Raw genomic sequence first — 14,378 nt, 5'->3', positions numbered from 1 at the left:
AATATGTACTTGTATGTTTTAATAAATGTTGTATCATTATTCATGTTCTGTTTTATATAAATAGAACTTTAATTATCAACTATAAAATGATTCACATGCATAAATATTATTTATTCAGTAAAAGTATTTTATATATAAAATAAAAATATGTATATTTTTAATACATAAAAAAAAATTTTTTTCACTTTTTGTCGACATAACTAAATAAAAATATGTTTTGTAACATATTTCAAAATAGCTGCTATTAAAAAAAAAGTAGATGGTGAAATTATTAATTGCTACATTCATTCCTTTTTAATTAACATCTAGCTGGTTGTTGACATTTACACGGTAGTTGTATTAAACTACGTTAAAAATGTAATTACACATTTATATATAGTTAAAATCACGTTTTACAGATTATCTTTGTTTGCTTTTATGTCTTTGATATTTGATAAAAATCTACATAGAAAAAGATAAAACATTTCCGAATTTAAGTAATATGAGAGAACCAAATTGTAATGAAAAAATACAACTGGCGATTTGATGAAATAAGTCATTGTGTCTTTCTCATTCCGTTAAGCGTCACCGTAATTTAAATAACAATGAAAAAGTGACTTCAGTGTCATGTTATTGTCATTTCAGCGCAAATACTATTTATACAATATGGTAATGTACATCTGGTTTTTAGCTAAGTTTTCACAAAATATATGTATGTATCTATATATGTTATTTTTCAAGTCAGCGATACTGTAAATAGCAAAAAACTCTTCTACACTTAGACATGTGTGTATTATATGTATTATACATACATTGATATAATATGTATAGCATATTGCATATGAGAACTTCAATGTAAACAATTAAGTAAAGACAAACATGAGATTTACTGTTAGTATTGATTTAAAATACTGCTTTACTTTAGTTTTACCAAAACGATATAGCAATTACACTATAATGTAATAATTTCATTATAAAGTTCCTTAACTAATTAGCGACTGTATTGCACAATATAAGTACAATCGATACCATGCGTCAAAGGTGTTAAAAGCTACTTACAAAACAAATTTATTTGTTATGCCGACACAGATGATGATCGAAAATTTAGATACCTAAACAACGGCAAAGTCAAAATGCTTTATTATATGGTTTTCATTAAAGCAAAAAACCGCTTTATTTTATTGTTTTCATCCAGGTACTCGCAGTTGATGGACGCATTGTGTTCTATCTACTATTGCATATTATTTAATGTAATTGTTTCTGTGATCTTTTATGTTTTTTTAATACGAATTTGTTTTTATTGTGTTAAGCTATTATGCTCTGCTCATGTATTGAAATAAAAGTACCGAAAAAAACAGTGGAATGTGTGACCTGAGATTAAGAGTGCACCATGATAACGTTGCCGAATCTCTAGCTATTTAAATTACGGCCAACTTACGGCTAACACATTATTATAAGAAAGGTATCAGACTATAATTATTAGTTTCGCATTTCGAAAATTTAAAAATGCTAGAACCTTCCATATTTCAAAGAGTGTATATAAACGCATATATGGAACTTCCATCAGATACCCCATTTTTTAATTTCGTTATAACCTGACAGGCGTAAGCCTAATGCGTTACAACAGAGTACAACTGTAATAACTGGGTAAGTCATAATTAATACCTACAAGTAAGTATTAAATATAATTAACCCATATCTATATATTTAATTATATTTTTTTATGTATATTCATATTCAATATATGTATATTTAATTAATAGCGCATTTAAATAAATAAAAATTCGAGTTTGCTGCCGTGGCTCGAACCCGCAGCCTCTGATTTACCAGCCAAGACCTAACAGACTACTCTCTTAATATAATTGAGACACGTTATTGTTCATCCTAACTCGCAATAAGAGGAACTACGCTAAGCATCGACTGAGACTCAGTAGACCAAGGAAGCAACCGCTCTCTACGAAGTCTGAAATACTCTTTTCACAATTAAATGATTTACTTATGACATCATAAAAAATGGGCTTCTTTGTTAAAATGGAACACCGTGTGCAACTCTTAACGTCTCCTAATATCCATCGCTTTGAGAATAAATAACCCGTGCTTTTGTGTTTATACTCAAAACAACCATTTCTTAATTGCCTTAGCGGCCAACGGAAATTTAATTAAAATAACTTTAATTGGTCGTCCCAGCGGAAAATGAAATCTACTGTGGTCGTCAATATAAATACTGGAACGCGGGCAAACAGAATTAACTTTACTTCAGGCCGTTCGTCTGAAGACGATTTTCTATGACACTTGCACATTTGAACATTCACGTCGGAGTGCAATGCATTAGATCTTCAAGATTCTTTCAACTTGGACTACGAGCAAAAGGAGGCTAAACTTCAGACCATCGAAGATCGTAAACGCCGCCGCTTCTCTCTTCGCATCCACTGGTCCAGCTCGACGTACGGAATCCAGAGCGAAACCACTTCAGAGATACCTGCACGATCAACAAGTCTCAATTGTTGCACATCCAAAAATTGTCTTAACAAAATAAATACCTCTGACTAGAAGGTCAGAGCTATTTAAAATGCTTCAATACTTTATTTTTGTCAATCCATTGTATAGACCACCTTTTGTTATCACAACTTATCTACTCTTCGCCACACGTCAGTATCTACACCAAAATCTTTGTTTTGTTTACAAGCAGTTTCTGATGCTCTACCACCCGATTAAGTTCTTGCTAATAATGGATTTATTTTAGATATTCTAGTAAGTAACAAGAGAGAGAGAACCGTATAGCATAAAAATGCAATATATCCTTATCACTGATTTACGCCTTGTATTCGTTTGCCCTTTATCGCTAAAAAGATAAAGCACAATAGCAGCGTGTGTTTATGCATTATGAATGTTTATTTTCCTATTCAACTGGTAACACCGGCAACATGGCTATATACACGACCGTGACCGATTGGCGTCTAATTTATGATTTCAATGGTAAGGATAGGTGGAATTAATAAAAAAAAAAAACAGTAACGCGCCCGTTATGAGTTAACCGGCGTATGAAATAAAAACCGCGATCGGATACAATTTGTATGTTGTATATAAAACATTTCTGAACCACACGGTTAAATTAAATGTTGTCTATTTTTAGAACATGCCTAGTTTGTTTTGGGTACGTTCTGGATCACATTTCTATGTTCTCCAATTCGAAGCGAAGCGTTTTGTAAAACATGTGGTCTATGGATATTGTACGCTCTTTATATATTCGGCAACATAATAAAAATGTAGGTACCTTATGATCTCACAATTTCCAGTAAAAGTATTCCAGAAAAATGAAACCGATCTAATAGATAAGTGGTCTTGGGATTATATGTAACAAATATTATTTCTTTGGAACGATAAAATTAATAACGATAAAATAATAAAATTAATAAATAAATAATTATCCATTTTAATTAACATAACTTTATAAATTGGGGAGCGTTTTATTATGAGAGGCATGATTATACATAATTTTTTATCACACGGTCCGTCAGGACACTGATAATATCGATCTGCATCCGTGTCACAGCTGTCTCGTAACAATATTAATGATTTTATGTCATGTTAATAAGTTTGAATGCTGCGATGACGCCGGTGTCCGCTTACGAACGACGACATGAATGCCGCTAGGACGCGGGTGCTCGCTCGTAGTTTTGTATTTTTTTTTTTTTGTAAAATAATGATATAATATTTTTCGATACTTTTAGGGTACTTATTTGTATTAACCAAATATAAATAGAAGTTCACACAAAAACAAATTTCAGAAATATTTTTTTAAAATATATTATACGATTGACAACCACTATTACAAGACATCACATTATGATATTATAGAAATGGATGAGTAGATTTATGACCCTGACGTGTTAGGGAAGCTTGCAGGAATTCCACGTATCGCTTTCTAGTATAATTTAGCAATTCTAAATTGATAGTGAGGGAGTACTGTGGAGTATATACATATAAAACCTAATATAAACATAAACGGAATATATAAAAAGACTTTAATATTATAATTTATTTCTAATTGCACGAAGGATTGAGGAAACCTGTTACAATTTTATTTTTGCGGATTGTCCTAAAAATATTTTACAAATTCACACCGTACAATATCAATTTAACAATTTAAGTCGATCAATTTAACTATCCTTGAATTGTCTCTATTTCTATTTTTATTTAAAACTACTCTCATTGCCCTATTTTATCATTTTTGAAAAATTATCTTATCTAATTTATTAGACACACATTATATTGTTGCACAATAATTGAAGTGGGGCAATATAATACAATTATAGTTTTTTTTTGTATTTATACTTGATATACTTTTTTTTAATATGTAATTATAACGTTCCGCAAAATTTATTTTTTTATCTACAATTACTCCTAAATATTTTATATTATCAATTATTTTTATAATAGTTTTATCTATAACTATTTTTGTATTATTATCTAACATATATTTATCATCAATAAATATACATTGAGTTTTATTTTCATTAAGTTCAAGAATATTAAATTTTAACCATACTTTTATTATAATTAATTCATTATTTGAGTTATCTGCAACTTTTTTTAATATCTATTATCTATAGTAAACTAAAATAACTACAGTGTGGTTATTTATTGTATACATAATTATTTAATAAATTAACGCATTTTAAATCTAAAAAATAGTAGATCAACGCTGAAAAACAGTGGCGAAAACGACTGTATGGTAACCACAGAACAAAGAATATAATAATAGCTAAGCAAAGCGTGCTTAGAAACGCGATGAGGTGCAGAGAGTGAAATATATGGCTACAGTGAACTATTATCAAGTCGCACAACTACAAGGGGAACTAAAAAAAAAATTTAAAGCCTTTTCTATGCTAACATAAAAAATATACCATTAAATTTCAGTGTAATTCCTTTTTTATAAATGTAAAAAAATAGTGTTTTTAGAACCATATTGTCAAAAATAATTTATATAGTTATTTTCAAATATCATCCACTAGCTCCAGGAAATAATTTTGAGTGTTCTCTTATTTTTGATGGTCTCCAAGTAATTAAAAATAATTTTAGCAAAATTTTTGGCGCCCCTCTGGAGCTGGCGCTTATGCGACTACCTGTGCAGCCTATTTCTATTGAGTCGATCATTTTGGAAGATTTTTTGCAGAGGTGTTCTGATTTTTTTGGGTCATGCCCATTACAAACATTGTGATGGTTAAGAGATGTTTGGGCCAAACCGAACGGAAAAATCCCGCCCGGTCATATTGGTACTACTGGCTTCCGTACTGCGCAAAAGCGACAGTGAGACTACTTGAAATTGACTCAGGTTGGACCATTGAGGAACTCCCGAGGGATTTAATTTTTCGGTTGCGAACAATTTTCAATTGCTCAAATAATTTATGACAAACTATGTCTAAAGCTTTTTCAATTTCAGTACATACGACGTTTACTTGTATTTCCGCCTCAAGGGATTTGAAGACATAGGAAGATTTTTATCAAAAGAGTTTTATAAAAAAAACTGTTCTAGACAATTATGTTATCGTCAAGAATTAACCCCAAATTTAAAACAATAACTTAAAACCACATCTTTGGTTCAACTCGTTGGTCACCTGAACCCATGACCGGCCATGCTCGTGCGTGTAATTAGCACGATACGACTTCAATTGAATCAATTAAATACTTAACGAGTTGTTGTGTTCTTGTACGATGAAGGGTGAAAATGTATGAACATTTTTGCTAAAAATATTGATATATTAATAGGTTTTAAGTCATATATCAAGTGATATTTAATTTATTACGCAGACAAACAGTAAGGCTTGTTTAAGTCATCAACACTATTTGCTTATGTTAACTGATTAACCAAATTAAAAAGAATGACGTCGAAGCTTATCGCTATGTATTGTTAATGGAATTGTGGTTTTATTGGTATAACAATGGCATAATTTATTTGTAGTAAGATAAACTGTCGATTTGCTAAGCAATTTTTATCTATTTTTATATTTTAAGGACATTTTTTTAATACCTCAAATCTATCTGATCTAATGATTAAAAGCTATTATATAGTTCAGTTTATTTATGTTTGTATTCATGCTTTGAGAATATATACATACATACATTGTAAATGCACACAATTCCATACGATACATCCGAATCAGAGATAACAGCAGAAGAGCATCAGATTACATATCGAATGTTGCATACAAAATTAGTCATGCAAAAGGTTAATGCATTTAACTCTGAACAAGACACGTATTTATTAGTTAATAGAAATGACTGGTAGTATATGAGTCAGCTGAAGACTGTATTAATTATGTTACAGTAAGTTTTTGTAAAATTTTAAGGAAAATCCATTTACATTTGTACAACATTATTAAAAATTAATGCTTCCTTGACCCGGTTGCACTTCTATAAATTCAGCAGATTACTTAAAACAATCATGGATTCGTAAGCATTTTAAGATAAAATTGCTTAGATAGGAGGTTTTTATTTCTTTTACATATATGTATAAGTAATATATTTATTGATCATATTTATATAATTTAGAGCTTAAAACATATTTACAACTAATCAAGAATACAATTAAATATTTTGTAAAACTTAAAAATCAACCATTTTTCTCGATACGACAGTAAAATCGATTTTGTAATTAATTAAACTTCAAAATTGTTATATAGTGTAATTAAGACTCATATTTTAATATTTTTAATAGCCTATAATTAAAAACTAAAAACTTAATTGGCATAATCTGCTTAAAAAACTATATATCAAAATATTTATTCATAGCACATTAATTCAAAAACCTAAACAAGACCTAAAAGCAGTGATTCATAACCTTTTCGAAGTCAATAAAAATACTAGAAATATGAATAAATATATCATATCAATATTAATACAAATAAATAGAAGGAACCAAACTCTCAACATTTCAAGGTGACTAGATCTGACCATAAAAATCTGCTTTTTTCTGTGTCTCAATTTGACAGTTGCGAAACGTCCATTTGCTGTTCAAACCGAAACCTAACATAATGAAAGTTCTATAACTAATTATAGTTTTAAAACTTTCATTAGGTCAAGTCAAAATATAAACATCTCTCAGGGGAAAATAAGCAGAAAAATAAGTACAGACAGACATCGCTTCTCACATATTGCTCCGTAGTTTGTCTGCATTTCGATATTACACCATGTTTTAAAAATATGATAGCTATCCTTACCGATTTTACTATGGACTTCTAATACAAGAGGGCTGATCAAAGTATTTTCAAACCGAATTTTGGTCAATAGGAGAGCGCAAAAACAATTATCACTTCTCAGAAGGCAAAAATTCACGTCAAAAGTAATAAAATCGTGTCGGCGTCGTCGCAGTGGGAACGCTCGGTAACGAGCGTTCCCACTGCGACGGCGACGGCACGATTTTATTGCTTTTGACGTGGATTTTTGACTTCTGAGAAGTGATAATTGTTTTTTGCGCTCTCTTATTGGTCAAAATTCGGTTTAGATATGCTTTAATCGATTCTGAATATGAACACTGCGACGGCGACGGCATGATTATATTGCTTTTGACATGGATTGCGCTCTCCTATTGGTCAAAATTCTAATTAGATGTGCTTTATTTGATTTTCACTCGTAATATTATAAACGCTTGATAACCGAGCGATTTTATTGCTTTTGACATGGAATTGAAACTCACTATATGGCAACACTGAGCACTAAAGAAAACATGATTAATTATCAGATAAATATTATGAATAGATATTTTTAATAATTTTTAATGCCTATTTAAAGTATTTCGCATATAATATGATTGCAGAAAATATGTCGCAACGGTGGCTAATTTTTTATTTACTTGTAGCATTTAAAGTGTTAACTCGTACCTATTATTATTTATTCAAGAAATTATGTTATGGTGTTAAAAATTATATAAAGTATTTATACCATTTTTATTGTATAAATTCTATACAATATTGCATTTTCCAAAGATAAGTCAAGTGATGAAATTCTTCCCTTGCTTCAATTCCATGGTATGTGGGTGCATTCTAGGCGCGATTGAAATAAAAGAGCAACATTTCGAGGGGGCCTCAAAAATTATGATGTCCCCGGGGTGCAGTAATTCCCTCGAAATAGGGGGTTCCCAAGTCACGGTCGGAATCGATTGTTTGCATTGCGCGTGCCTCGCGTGCTTGGCGTCTAAAAACAACTATCCTGGAGACTGTGTTCTTCTTATCCGAGAGACGTGCTATTATGGTAACAAGTGTTTGTTTACACCCACCGGAACGCTCTTTTATCAAAATGCCGTTTCCGGCCCGAGTTGATAGATGATGATAGGGTTAGCGAGAAGAGCAGCTACATACAGACGATGCGATTTTTTCAATGTGGAAGACTTTTTATTAATGAATGCAGTTCCGGTTGGGGAACAACAGGGGAAATGAACTTTTGAATGCAACGGGATCGATCTGCATCACTTGTTTTCGACACGCACTCGGTATGCTACATATTTCGCTAATTATATTCTACGAAAATAACAATGATCATTAAATGATTAAACTGTGAATTGCCGTTGGTGAAGTTACGCCTATTTGTGAGTCTTGTTTAACTTATTTATATCTGAAACATTGCCACATCGTTCTTATTTAGGCCTACCAATTTTTAATATATTTTTGAATGATGTATTAAAATCGATTCTATTGAGGATCGTAGAAAACTACAATTTGATTTTGAAAATCAATGCGCTTGATTTAATTTAATTTAATAAAATTTAATACATGAGCAAGAAATAAATATATAAAATTGATAACAACGTGCTTCGTCACACATAAGTGGTAGCCCCGCGATAAAAATGTGCAAATAAAAATAATTTTGTGTATGCGATACCTGCTTTTGCTTTCACTTCGCCAGCCATCCCTATCATAAAAAGGGGCGGGTAGGCTGCGGCGTTAAAATAAATACTGGTCACTGCTAGGTACTGTTAGACTCGTTCGAGATCAAGCAAATATATTCCTTTTATGTTGACACATCGCGCGTTGAAATATCGGCCGGTGGGATTTTTTGCATAGTTAGATGTAATTTTCGTAAATGCATACAATACCTAGGCAATGTATGCACTGTCAAACACGGTTATAGTTCATACAAAATAATCCATGAGCAATGTAACTAGCTATGCTCTCACTGTTTGGTATTTGTAAAAGTATTGAAAATAAATTGTTTCAAATTTATATGACCAGCTATCGGTACCTCACTATCGTAAGGTACCACAGCTAGCAAATGTATTTATACCGGACCCTCAACCTTTTAGGTTATAAATATTTTTTTTGATTTGTTCTGATTTAAAAAAATCTAGTTTTAGTATTTATTTGTTGAAATTTAACATTTAAAGCACTCCGTAGCTGTGCGTTATATTGTATTAATTTAATAAAAATGTACACTACACTGCATATCTTAATTGCTATTTACTGATTTAGTTTTAAAACGTTAAAATCTAGTGGTTGCTCAAGTAATTATTTATTACCAAATTTTTTCACGTTTGAGTTCGATATATATGCTATGCTGTTGATCCAAGCACGTTTTCGACATTTCCCGCGTTTTTAGTGAAGCATATTCCGTGGACTATTTGGGTAAAAATATGTCTTAATAGAGACAAAAATGTACAAATTGTAAAAAAATTGTGTATGGAACACCTGCTTTTGTTTTTACTTCGCCAGCCATCCCTATCATTAAAAGGCGCGGTCTTTCTCTGTTACATAGCAAAATTACTGGAAACTGATAGGTATCGTTAGACCTGCCTGAGATCAAACAAACGTATTCCAAAAATATATACTACGTATTTCTAAGCTATATTTTTTATTATATAACTTTTAAACTAAAATAAAGCTAAAATGGCATATGAATTATATTATATTTTAATCAAAAAATAATGCGCTTCAGATTTATTTTAAGTAGTCCCTATTTGAAAAAAATAGTGATATTACTAAAATCAGTGCGTAATTAAAAATATACACAAAATATTTAAAAATACATTTTTTTTATAAGTAACAATAATTCGGTAATGTATATAGAATATATTCATAAACGAAGATAAAATAAATAACCAATATAACGTCATTCAATATAATTTTATTTTTAGCATTATTGTTTTGTATCATATTCGACCTTTTCACTTTTCTGATAACCCTCATTTTTATAAACTGATATCAACGCTTGAGTCATTTTTACTTCCTATTATATAAAACTGAAAGTGGATTCACTCATTTTATATATCACTAGCATTGTACAGAATAAAAATCAATCAATGGAAAGTCGTTATTAAAAGGCAGACAATTTTTAGCATTTATTCATCAATAAAAAGAGGTTGTGTGATCCTGGTAAAGAGAACTTGTCCCTATCTAACCGTATGAAGAAATAAACTGCCTGTCCCTATATACCGGTAGATAAAGATGTATATATGAAAACTCTACTGTTCGATAGGAACATGCTATTGTCTCTATCTACTACTAGATAGGGACAGAAGATCTGTACTTTTTACAACTTGATACTAGTATGTGTTACGTATCGTTGCCATCGTAATATTACTATCAGATCATACGAGATCAATGCATTTTGGACACATCAATACGTATATTTAAAATACGCCTAGTTGTAGTCAAATTAAAAAAGTTATTGTTTGAGATAAAAGCAAAAATGATAACCCATACATATGAGACGAAATGTGCAGAAAAATAATACATACAATAGGGAATTTATTTTCCGATGACTTATATTGTAACATACAATAATTGCGTTATATTATATTTATGGCAAACTATTGTTGATTTTTTAAGAATTTAATTACCAATTTTAAGGGGCACCTCAAAATAAGTTTTTTTTTTAAATAAAGATCATGCATCCTAAATTAAAGTATATATTTAATAAATAACATCCTACATATACTGATCCAGCTTCTCGTGGAAAACCACGAAAGCATTGGCGATACTACACTTTGAGTAGTATCGCCGTACATGTATGGTGGTCGATCTTTTACTGTTTTAATGTATCCCAGATAGCTATACATATATTTATGTATTTTTAATTTGATTTAATGTAAATGGTTTTATATAAAATAATACCAATAGAATAAAGAGTATGAAATACAGAATATTTTATATTAATTTTATAAAAAACATTGAGAGCCTATGAATTGATTAAAAAAATCCACAAAAGCCGAATAATATATAAAACAATATTGAATAATAGGAAAGTGCTAAAATAAATTATTAAAACAAAGTAGTAAAACAAATCAAAGCAATAATTTTTGTATATTTTACTATAAATGCAATATAAAATATTAACAAATAAATATTTATTGACAAAATAAATAAAATTAACTCACTCCCAGGTGTATACTAATAATTTCACAAATATGTATAAATTAAATCACTACTCAAAGGGTTAAATAGTCGATATTTTCGACATGAAGTAGACTTGGGGAGCTAATCGCTTTCTGTACCATTCGTTAGCTTAGCTCTTACTGTTAAGGAAGATTCAGAGAAAAAATCTCAGATATATGTACTTTCAATGAGAATTATGGAACTTGTCCATATTTGTATCCGAGTGTCTGTTTGCTAGGAGCGTTGGAATACAATCTGTAGTGTCCTAAAGAGTTGCGATTGCGTCCCTTATTATTGACCGTCGCGACCATAACAGCAGCGCTTAAGAACGCTCCACTTACACAAACCATCCAGCTCTTGAGCGCGCTAGTCATACACAATGATGTTTTAGGCTATAGCTACGAGGAGCTGAATCAAATTCTGTGGGATGGTGCTATCTCTTGTAGCTCACTATCATTTTCTTCAATATTTATTAGTATAATTAGACATTGTCTAAGAAGCGTCCCAAACCAATTTTAAACATTCTTAAAATAAGGGTCGCCCTAAAATATATCGCGCCAGATTTAACGTACGAGTCAGATCCGAAATAGATCTCAAATAAAAACCTCTCGGTCAATGTTAACCGTTCGAGATAAACGACTTGCCCAGAGACGCAAATCAATCTGGTCCATCACATGCGGTCGTTTATCCAATTGTTGCCCGCATGTTTGGGCTACCGTGGCACGTCAGTCTCTCGTGTCTCATCAACCCCCACGGGGATGCCTCGAATTTTGTAAATATTTACTCCGGAAGAACAAAGGAGAACGGGGAACGCTGTCATGAATGGGCGCCAGCTGACACGCAGAGACCACGCCCTTACGCTAACGTAGTGACGTCACGAGGCCCTTAAAAGTTGGCTTGCTCTGAAACTAGGTCACTTTCGCGATTGCGTGTTATATAACGTACGCTGAGGGATTTCGATAAGGGAGTTGTAAAATTATCAAAGGCTTTTCTCGTGATGTCATCTCCGTATGAGGACGTATATTTGGAATTTGATTCACGTTCAAAATATATCTAGAAGACAATTTAAATGAGCAAAATATTAGATATTTGTTCCAAAAACGAATTAATATGCATTACTGTTGAAAAGATTAGATGCGAGTGAGCATTGGTCAAAACAGTGAACACCCCATGAATAACTCTCTGCAACGAATCCTTTTTCGAAAGAAAAATGCACATGGAATAGCAGCCATCTCGAATATTTTCTTTCAGTTGGACTATCGTAGCTGGTTTGTTGTTGTAAACCTGACTTTTTAAGTATCTTCAGAGAAAAACGTCAGAACTCTTGGGAGGCCATGGAATATCAACTCGACGCAAAATGAGTTTTCACAAATTTGAGGTCCAGATTTGAACAATGTTTACAACGCAATGGTACAAACCTATATAATGTTATTTTTAAGATATGATTTTATTGAATGCTTACTTAAATATAAATTTTTTTTTTTAGATGATTTATTTTTCACTAGAACAAAAATTAACAGAATTTCTCCAACGGATATTAACAAGTAATAAATTAAAGGTGTATAGATATGACATAGAAATTAATATCAAGTCGTTTTAAAGTATCCTGAAGAAAATACAAAAAAAAGTACGTCAAATTCAATCAAATGTTAAGGTTCTTATTTCTGTTTTTCTTGATTAAACATTGATGTGTGATTAATAAGGAATCAATCAGACGAAAACAACCAGAATTACAGGGTCATTTCAGATTTTTCAAGAGAAGGGGGGGGGGAGGTAAAAGTGAATCAATCAGTAGTAGTTTTTTTTTAATATTTCAAGATTCGTAATATTTCATTAAATTAGATGCACTTTTCTGAACAAATCCAAGAGAGTACCTGTTTAGAATCCACGTCAAAAGCAATAAAATCGTGCCGTTGCTATCGCAGTAAAAACGCTCGGTTATCTAGAGTTCATAGTTAGACCTTTTATAACAATATTACGACTCACAATAAGTGAGAATCTAATTTTGATCAATAGAAGAGCGCAAAAAACAATTATCCCTTCTCAGAAGTCAAAAATCCACGTTAAAAGCAATAAAATCGTTCCGTTGCTATCTCAGTGGAAACACTCGGCTATTCAGCGTTCATAATAAGGCTTTTTATAACGATATTACGACTTACAGTAAGCAAGAATGTGATGAAGCATATCTAAGCCAACTTTTAACCTATAGAAGAGCGCAAGAAACAATTATCCCTTCTCAGAAGTCAAAAATCCAAGCAATAAAATCGTGTCGTTTTCATCGCAGTGGAAGTGCTTGTTATCTGGGGTTGATTTTAAGATAGATTTTTTCAGTAAAATGAAATATGTTTCAATTGAACATTAGACTTTTGACAGAAAATTATTGTTTTTTCATTGTATGTAGCGTTCAAATTATTGAACTGATTGCAATAAGATCTTTGCGTCTTAAACAACAAAAACAAAACGTAAAACGTACTTCACAAAAATTTGCGATGCATACCTGTTTTTGAGATCAGCATAAAACGATAATAAAAAGTGAGCTATTCCACGAACGAATTCTGCGAATTTCGGTCATAATAGACACGCTGACAAACATTCTATTCGCTAATGTATTTTTAAGGCGTAAAATCATTTTTTTGTTGAGAAGGAGCGTCTCATTGTCTCTCGTTTTGGGTGTATTGCTTCATTTTAAGATTTTTTCCAAATTTAATTCTACATATCATAAGCGAATATTTGTATAGTTGAAAACCGAACGAGTAATTCGAATAATTCGACACGTGATCAATAACATAAAAGTGCAATAAGTGCATGAAAAATGTAATTCTTCCACAGGTTCATGAATTAGAAGAACATCTTCAAAAGTGATCCTCGATACATTTTTTCGAGCAACGAGAGTGTTGATTTTAAAGTACACCCAAAATTTATTTTAGTGGTTAGGTATTCTACTAATTTTTGCCATTTTGTCAGTTGATATAGTTTACATATGTTTCTAAAACATGTGATAAAATCAAGTACTTGGAATTGACTTATCTTATC

At 31.3% G+C, this 14,378-nt stretch overlaps 1 protein-coding gene across 4 annotated transcripts in view; it reads right to left on the bottom strand.

The window, feature by feature from the left end:
• The window catches only part of LOC148230155 (uncharacterized), a 229,535-nt gene that overhangs the window by 211,077 nt on the left and 4,080 nt on the right, over positions 1 to 14,378 (bottom strand). The gene's annotated exons all lie outside the window — the stretch shown is intronic.

The sequence above is a fragment of the Plectrocnemia conspersa genome, unplaced genomic scaffold (genome assembly GCF_051122295.1).
Source record: "Plectrocnemia conspersa isolate PC_06_02 unplaced genomic scaffold, ASM5112229v1 ptg000011l, whole genome shotgun sequence".
Taxonomy (NCBI): domain Eukaryota; kingdom Metazoa; phylum Arthropoda; class Insecta; order Trichoptera; family Polycentropodidae; genus Plectrocnemia; species Plectrocnemia conspersa.
This window is presented reverse-complemented; position numbering and strand designations above follow the sequence as displayed.